The 9,712-nt window shown below is 38.1% G+C and overlaps 1 pseudogene; it reads left to right on the top strand.

Annotated features, from left to right (window-relative positions):
- Positions 1–815, top strand: part of LOC137635253 (neuropeptide CCHamide-2 receptor-like) — a 2,196-nt pseudogene extending 1,381 nt beyond the window's left edge.
- Positions 816–9,712: the final 8,897 nt, after the last annotated feature.

Below are 9,712 nucleotides of genomic sequence, written 5' to 3'. Positions count from 1 at the left end.
TTAGCCATTGTGCGGCCAGTATCATCCAATGTGTCAGAAAATGCCAGGAGATATGCCATTGGCATAGCAGCAAGCATATGGAAGCTGTCGGCTATTTTAGCAGCTCCGGCAGCCATTTTCTCCCAAGTATCAGTTTTGTTTACACCTCATGGCAATGAATTCTATATTTGTACACCTTTTCCCAAGTATCCAGGTCACTTCTATCCATAAATCAACACCCTCGCTAGGGTAGCCATTTATTACTTGCATCCTCTGTCTCTGATAGGGTTCTTCTACTGATGATGGTGCACCACCTTCTGGTGTCCGCGAGACATCTACCTGGAGAGGGTGCAGATGCAGCATGACATCAGAGGCAGATCCAAGCCAGGAGGAAGGCTGCCCAGATGGTCCTGGCTTTTGTGATCATCTTCACCATTTGTTTCTTGCCTATCAACATATACATCCTGTGGTGGCATTTTTGCCTTGACTCATAAGACGCCTACAAAATCTACTGGCGTTCCTTATGGATAATTGGCTTCTGTCTATCCTTCATCAACTCCTGCATCAACCATATCGCTCTATACTGCGTCAGTGGTACTTTTTGGAAGTACTACAACCACAACGTGTACTGCAGCTTCGTCAACAGAGGGAAGCTGCAGCGGGACTTTGATGGCACAGATTGCACCCAGGCATCTAGATGTACCCAGAGAACCGTCGAGATGCCTCTGAGACTGATTGGCTCCAAAAACGGAGCCTAGCAAAAGCACTGTCTCACTCTCATAAATACAGCCGTTATGACATCTAAACCTTATCACAGTCTATCGTCAATAGAATGATCTCTTTCGTCTACTCAACCCTCTGGATAATTTAAAATTTGTGTGAAATGGTATATTATTACACATTACTTTTCATATATGAGTATTAATGGGACTTGTATTGCTCTTTTTAAATAAGCTTATATTCCATGCTATGTGACCTCATATGCTGTACTTTATCACTTTAATATGATCTTTTCTTAATTTTGATAGTAAGTATATAAACATTACTATATCTATTTCAAATTGGTTTGCATAAATTTCTAAGATATTCTTTTGAAAACAATTCACTCTTCATAATATATTATTTACTATTAATTCGATCAAGACTTTGTAAATTTCATTTTTATCTATAATCATAAATATCATGAGCTTATCATATACCATTATATCTCATCATTATATCTTATCATCATTTGCACTGATTCCACATATAAGTGTCTCATTTGAATTCCTTGATCCTAATACTGTGAATATCTATGCTTGAGGAATGAATTATCAGTTTATATTTTTATCTTATATATTCTATTGTAATACCTGCATGATATGAGAAAGTTTTTTGATATATTAAACAGTCTCTTTCTAACAGATTAACTTATCATAAGTATGATCATTGTATGGCACAGGAACTGTAAGCGTCATCAGAATATATTTTGAGTTGCGCAATTTTAAATTTTTTTTTGTATATAAAAATTAAAAAATTTAAGCATTGATGACCTATAATGTATGAAAAAAAAACATGTGTAAATCCTTCATAAGATGTAATTACATAACAAGAAAGGTTAGTGGAAATACGAAATCTAATGTAATTATAATCAACATTCTTCAGTAATTTATAGAAACTCAGCATGAAAGACATGCAAGAATATGTTCTCTGAGTAATTCAATCTTTCATATCAGGTAATGCCCCCCCCCCCACCAAAAAAAAAAAAAAAAAAAAAAAAAAAAAAAAAAAAAAAAAAAAAATAAACATATCCTTTGATTAGTTTATACAAATATATTCTTTGTAACAAATGTATATATTTTCCTGCATTCATACCATCATAGTAGTTTTTCTCTGTTAGTAACAAGTTCTGCAGTCAAACGAATATAAATTTATTGTAAATCTTCCTGATAGACGCTGGGGTGAGAGGTGTTCCTAGACATCCCAAGATCATTTTCAAAAATATGGATAAAATGTATTTGGATATCCAGGGATTCCAAGAAATTCATAGTTTTATTTTTCAGGAATAGGAATATAGTATACGAATTATAGTACACTTTTTTTTCATAAATATGATTAGAATACATTGGTTTTCTTTTGATTTGCAGAACACAGGAATTGAAGAAAGGTTTTAGGTAACTGATATGAGAAAAAGATTTGAAAAGAGTATTTTTCTTAGAAAAAAATTAAATTAATCCTTTGTGGTTACAGCACTGTCTGGTGGTCGCCATACGGAAGTTCTAGGCCCAATCAAACTCGTTAGTTGCTTTCAGAATGTGCAACCTCACCATCCCTGTGAGATAAGGATGGGGGTGGTTTTGGGGACCTTATATGTCTATCTGCTTAGATATCAGCAGCTATTGCCTAGCCCTCCTTAATCTTATTTTGGATTGAGAGGTGGTTTGGGTGCTCATCTTAGGTGAATATGGACAGTTTCAAAGGCCTTGTCCTTCTTAAAAGGCCAATGTCAGTGTTCCTTGCCTCTCCAATTCACGGGCGGCCTTTAAAGTAGAAATGTGGGCTTACATCTTGTAAGTCTTTCTTTTAATATTTCAAAATTATACAGGGTTAGAACCTCTCAATTCGGCTATAAGAGAAGGTTAGAGATTCAGCGTAACTGTTAACAGAGAGAGAGAGAGAGAGAGAGGAGAGAGAGAGAGAGAGAGAGAGAGAGAGAGAGAGAGAGAGAGAGAGAGAGAGAGAGAGAGACAGACAGAGAGACAGAGAGAGAGATATTATCATGATTTAACTTAGGAGTTGAGGTATCATTGCTGACAATTATAGATATCAATCACATATTTTCAATAACGGTTACAATTCCCTAACCGTCTGCACTTTTGAAGTTATGAAGACTGAACCATTAACTAAAAATCTCACTGATAGAATTAAGATGATAACAGAATGCATCGGACACTCTCTTTCTCTTCTCCTCGGCTGTGAGTCTGTTCAGTTCAAGATCGTTAACATGACTCACCAACAAGTACATGATTGGTCTGTGCTTAACCGGGAATTGCTTCTCTCGTAATATAAACATTATGTCCTTGCTTTTCTGTTATGGGAAGTAGGACATTGTTGTGCTGTAGACGTCAGCTTCTTGAGTCACTGTTTGATCTAAGTTATCATAATTTTATATAATATGTTTTATTAATATTATTCTTGTCTACATGAATAAGTTTTGAGATTTGACGGCTAATCTTGAAGCTTTTGTATGGAGCCAGTTAAAGATGACGGGCTACACCAAGGTCCTTCCTTTTTTCTTCTATGTATATTTCACAAAAGACTTTCAGCAATAGACAATTTTCCGTTTCTTTTTTACTTATGTATTTGTCAAATGTTTCCTTACATGCTAAGAAATTGCCGGATTTCATGGTCTCATCAGCTTTTTATAGTGTATAGGAAGGATATTGTTGGAGTGGGTACAGGAAGTTGGGTGGGGAGAGATTGGTCCTTCAGAAAGGATGCTTTGAAGATTTAAGGTTTTATGAGAAAAGTTATTTTTCGTTTTCTAAGGATCCATTAGTAACATCGATCCCCTGAGCTCAATGGCATAAACGGATTTATGACTAATTTTCTGCTTAATTTATTAGATAGCAATGACTCTATTTATGGTTATGGTAACCCATTACAAAAATCCCTGTCTAGTAATATTCTGGACAGGAGTACGAGACCAACTCATGCTAGATAGTGTATGGTAGTGTCTGGAACCTCACCCTCCTTGTGAGTGAAGGATGGAGGGTTTTAGGGAGCCTGTAGGTCTACCAGCTAAGTTTTCAGCCCTCACTGGTCCCCTGGTTGATACTTTCCTCCATCATTCACGACTGACCATTAAAACTTTGTACTATAGAAAATCTTCCGCAATTTTATATGGTATGTAAATAATCAGAAGAACTAGATTTAATATAGTAATGGTCTAATAATATTCGTACAAAAACTATCCTTATCCTTTAAGAGTTCGATATTTACTTCACTATCAGTGGAAATATTACTCCTTTTTTATGTTGTTTCCAACATAGGAAAAAATTGTTGAATGAATTCTGAAACCAGAAACTTTCGAAAAGATGCCGATATAGGAAGGCCTTGGGGAAACTCAAGCATTGTCTCCTAATAAAATGATATGAAAAAAAGTGCTGTCTCCTATGTTGTAGGCTTATTATGTAATTTTATAAATTTACATATGAAAATAGCACAGAGAATGCACAACTTTTATCCAATAATCTACCTATAAGAGGTTTAGGAAAATTGTGGTTCCATCTTCTTTATTCTTCGATTACAAATTGCTTATTGAAAAACACAACTGGAAATAATACAGGCTTCTTGCACAACGTTTTTAGGAATTTTGGTGATCAATATTCTATAAATTTTTCATTATATCCTAATTTAGCTACCGAGTCTCATTTTAATATGTTAGACAAAAACTGAATGTCTATTAGATTCCTTATTTTGGATCTAGATATCCATCTCTGGCACCGTTGTTAATTATTTTTTTTACATAGAAAGTTGATTCTTCTATTCATAATGACATTTGTTATTATATTGTTTCATTAAAAACTGCAATTTCAGATTTAAATGGAACAAATATATTTATGGCCGGTATCCCCGAGGCCTTATACAGGAACATATAGTTATAACATGATTATAAACATTTATATCAAAAGACTATAAAACCTTAAAAGTATTGAAAGTACCCATTTACTATTAGTACACATATTTGATCTTAAATTCTACAAAAACCAGAGTACTATAAGTATTATACAGCGAGTCGTATATGTGGTGTAAACAGCTTGTCGAGAATTCTCTATAAAACTCCAATACACTCCCCCCCCCTTCACAATAAAATTCACATTTATCAAAAGTGCACGCTGATTCCATCTATTGGCAAAACAGGGAAACATGCATGATGAGAGATCCTTGGAATGCCTATGACGTTACAACCGGGTAACCCTAATACCATCGGGGGGTAAAAAATAAAGGGCACTTGAATTATAGGATTGTTATAAAGAATCAAATTAACTTTCTATATTACCGACAAATTGCTTTTATATAATTCATATATTTATATATTATTGTAATCATAAGAGGATAAACATATGTGATAAAAATAGTCATATAACGAGAAATTTTCACCCTTTCTTACCCATCTTGTACAATGGACTTGTCCCCCTAGTAGTAGTAGTAGTTGTAGTAGTAGTGTATGTCAGTCCGTCTGTATATGTGTGTGCGCGTTTAATGACAACTATTGGGGCTCAGGATAAACATTTTCAACAAGACTTTAATGTCCTGGACTTGAAAAACCGATAGATGACGCAAAGTTCTGTTCTAACCCAAAGCGTTGCTCCTCTACACAATACTATGGATTAACAAGTTGCATGAAACGACCATCACTTTTATTAGGGTATTTTCAACTTAATCTTCTTATATTACAAGGCTGGCGTACGGTAGGGTACGGTACGGAGTACGGTACGGTACGGAGCACGGTATAGTACGGAGTATGGTACGGTACGGAGTACGGTACGGTACGGAGTACGGTACGGTACGGAGTATGGTACGGTACGGTACGGAGTACGGTACGGAGTACGGTACGGTACGGAGTATGGTACGGTACGGTACGGAGTACGGTACGGTACGGAGTACGGTACGGTACGGAGTACGGTACGGTACGGAGTACGGTACGGTACGGTTGCTATTTAGCCTATAAGTACAGTACGGAACTACGGTACGGTAATTTTACCAAGGTACGGTACGGTACTGTTCAGGTACGAAAAAAATGGGCAAATTCCGTACTGTACCTTACCTTAGACTTGGATATCTATCACTACGCAATTACTGTTAATGCATATTTGGACACCAGCAATTGACTGGACTAAAAACAATTCATTTGTAGAATAATAAGATATTTTATATTTTCGTTTGTAATATAATATGCATGTGTTAATTCCTTAATTAACATGTGACATCTGTGTCTAATTCTCCAAGTAATATCAACAAAAGTTTGAAGCATCACAAATTTAATCCTATATTGTGCTTCGGAAGAGTCTTCCCCCAGAAAAGCCCTATGAAGGATGATATAATAGATGCCACTATGTTTCTAAGATGCAATAGGTAGATAGTTAGAGATGTTATTAAGAAGGCCACCAAGGAGAACATTGGACTTCTCCAAAAGTGGGGCATCTTTTCAAAGAGAAAGTCTTCTACGGATGTGGGTCCCCAACCTGAAAGGAAGACGGAAAAGTATAGAAGTTTTCCTCGGGTAGTTCAACAACATCCACAGTTACGATGACTGCGGTGCTACAGGCAAGCTGTTCAATATGTAAACCTTTTGATCAGGTGAAGCAAGAGGACGCTTCTGGTAGGAGGGAGGTTACTTCAGGATCGCTGGACCTTCAGTCCTTGGGTCCAAGGCCTAATCAAGATGGGACTGGGATGGAAAATAGACATGCCTCCACCATCATTTCCTCAACTCTTCCTACATCCCAAAACCCTCCTGGAAGAGTATACCTTAGAGCTCTAGAGCATACAGTTGGTAAGGAAAGTATAGTCCATGTTCACAAGAAGGACTCAAGAAAACTCAGAGTAATTTTGGACATGTCGCCAATCAACAAGTTCAAATGAAACAGCGAGTTCAGAATGTTAATCCTTCTGAACATAAGGACCTTATTTCAAAAAGGGGTGTTCACATTCTTGTCGGAACTGAAAGATGTCTCTTCTCAGCTTCGAGTCAGTCGACCCCCCTCCTACCACCTAGGATTCAAGTTACAGAGGAGAACATATGTTCTAGGAAAGATACTTGCCGGACTAAACACAGTCCTAAATATCTTCACGGGATTAGCGGACACAGTCACGCAAAAACTAAGCCTAGAAAAGGTTCAGGCAACAATGTACCTGGACGAAAGGATAGTGTGGGCAGCACCCGAAGTGGCTGGTCTATGACCATCCAAGGAAGTGATCCGGTTCCCGGAACATTGGGGATGCAAGATAAGCTTCAAGAAGTCTTGATTCTCTCCAGGCCAAAGGCTTCAATGGTTAAAACACCCTTAAAACATGCGGTCACACCAACTCTTCTTTCCCTTGGGGATGTAAAAGGAGATTGCAAGGTCGGTCAAGAGACTATGATAATCAGTCATGATTCCAAGACGTTAACAGGTAGGAGTTCTGAACCTTCTCTAGTTCGCAATAGTGACTGACCCAGTGCTAAGAGCACAGCGGAAAGAAGCGTTAAGAGTCTGGAGAATATACGTATCAAGTGCTCGAAGAGATCTAAAAGGACCGATGTCGGTCTTTCCTTAATCGCTTCCCTAATAATGGTCAATGGCCAAAAGCCTATTGAAGAACGTACCCTTGCAACTACCCCGACTATTGAAGATCATCCGCATGGATGCCTAGTCGGAAGAATGGGGTATTCACTCCCATCAGAGGAAAGTCCAAGGGATTAGGTCGTTTCTATCCAAGGACATGTTAGTCTTGTCATGAGTGGGGAAACTCTCTCCACGCAGATCAGACCTCCTCAGGCTGATCTGGGACATCGAAGCAATAATGAGACTTCGGAACCAACAACGCTAGAGAGTGTCTCATATGGTTTACGTGAAGTTAGCCATCCCTTACCTAAAAGGATGGCACCTATCAGCAGTTCATTTACAATCGATCTGCAATGTTACAGCGGATGTTCTATTCGGGCTCAAGCCAATAGAGTACGGAGGGTCCAATGACAGACACCTATTCTCTCCTAAATGGGAACAAGTCCCCGAGCTGCAGATCGAGCTCTTTGTCACGAGTGTCCATCAAGAAACTACCTCGATATGTAGCCCCATACAAGGATCCTCTGGTGGAAATAACAGACATCATTTCTCTAGTATGGAAGGGATGGACTCAGGAATTCCTGTTCATCTAATCCAATCTCCTGCTGAAGGTTTTCAACATGCTGAGATACTTCCAGGGAGGAGTGGCTCTGTTGGCTCCCAAGTAGCCCAAGAGCAGCCAGTTCCCTTTACTGAAGGAACTTAGGCTGAGGCTGGCCCTAGTTCTGAACCCCAGTTCTATCTCAGAAGATTCAGAAGTTATTTGCCTTCGATTTATCACAGAGAGCCCAAACTCTTCATTTCATGTTTCCTTACCCTAGCAGTTAAGAAAAGATCTAGGATCTCAGAAGGCAATATAGAATTCTTAGAAGAATACAAGTCTAAGTCAACTAGAAGAGAGTATGAGTCATCTTGGAAAAAGTGGGTTGCTTTTGTAAAAGCAAAAGGACCGAAAGAAATTTCAATGGACTTCTGTCTCTCCTTCTTTGTCTACCTTCATAAGCAAGTTCTGGCGGCCAACACAACAACTATGTGCAAGTCAGCCTTGACTAGACTTCTTCTATATGCCTCTCAAGTGGATCTGGCGAATGATATCTTTAATAAGATTCCGAAGGCATGTGCAAGGCTTAGGCCAGCAGCACCGCCAAAGCCCATCTCATGGTCTTTGGATAAGGTCCTACATTATGCATCATATGTGAACAATGAAGATTGTTTCCTCAAGGATTTAACCCAAAAAGTTATTTTTCTGTTCTCTATAGCCTATGGGGCTAGTGTTAGTGAAATAGTGGCCCTATCTAGAGATGAGGGTCACATTCAGTTCACAGAAGTGGGAGAACTGAATCTCTTTCCTGATCCAACCTTTCTCGCTAAGAACGAGCTACCCACTAAGAGGTGGGGTCCCTGGAGAATCTGCCCTCTGAAGGAAGATGTCTCTCTATGTCCTGTAGAGTGTTTAAAGGTCTGTCTTCATAGAACTTCAGACTTCAGGGGAGGACAGCTCTAAAAGGAGAAACCTCTGGATCAAACTTATACCTAAAACATATGAGGGTGAAGCTCACCTACTTTATTCGCAGAGCAGATCCTGACAGTACTCCAGCAGGTCATGATCCGAGAAAAACTGCTTTATCACTGAACTTTTTTCAGTATATGGAATTTGAGCGTCTTCGCTCATATACTGGATGGAAATCATCCAGAGTGTTCTACAAACACTGTCTAAGCAAGTCCATGAATTGAAGCATTATGTGGTGGCGGCAGATAGAGTATTAAAACCTGTCGTCTAATTCTGCAATGAACAGTTAATTGATTTGGACTATTATTTAAAGGGAGTAGGTATCAGCACTTTCAGTGTGATCCCCTTTTAAATGAGTGTTTCTATGGTGACACTAAATCTGTTCAAAATCTCCGGTGTGGAATTATACAGATAACACTCGTGCAGGTGTAGGTAGTATACAGTGACGATAGGATATAATATTTACAGAAATTATAAAGGAAAAATTCATTAAGAATTTTTTCTTCAGTCTGAGAGTGGCACTCATCATTTCTTCCCTTTTAAAATGGGAAGATAATGTTTGTATATGTTGCATGTATAATTCCTTTACCAAGCTATATTCATTTTACTTGTTATTTCATTTAGTCATTTATTAGAAGTAAATGTCTATTAGAATGTAATTGTGTCCTAATTCACCCAACAATTTGCATATTTAAGATTAGCTAGAGTTCTCGACTTACTGATGTAAGTAAACTTCATATCATTTTAATCTTACAAACAATGGATATAATGGACACTGATAATGTTCCGACAATATATACAACACGTGAGACCCTTTCTATACCGAATGAATACCTCTGGTTGTTCATAAAATATATGCTAACCTTGTGGCCCTTTTTCTACTAACTACAATGATTTTTCCCTGTAGGGGGCA

The sequence above is a fragment of the Palaemon carinicauda genome, unplaced genomic scaffold, assembly GCF_036898095.1.
Source record: "Palaemon carinicauda isolate YSFRI2023 unplaced genomic scaffold, ASM3689809v2 scaffold1062, whole genome shotgun sequence".
NCBI classification, from domain to species: Eukaryota; Metazoa; Arthropoda; class Malacostraca; order Decapoda; family Palaemonidae; genus Palaemon; species Palaemon carinicauda.
Note: the sequence above shows the minus strand (reverse complement) of the source record. Positions and strands in the feature narration are given on the sequence as shown.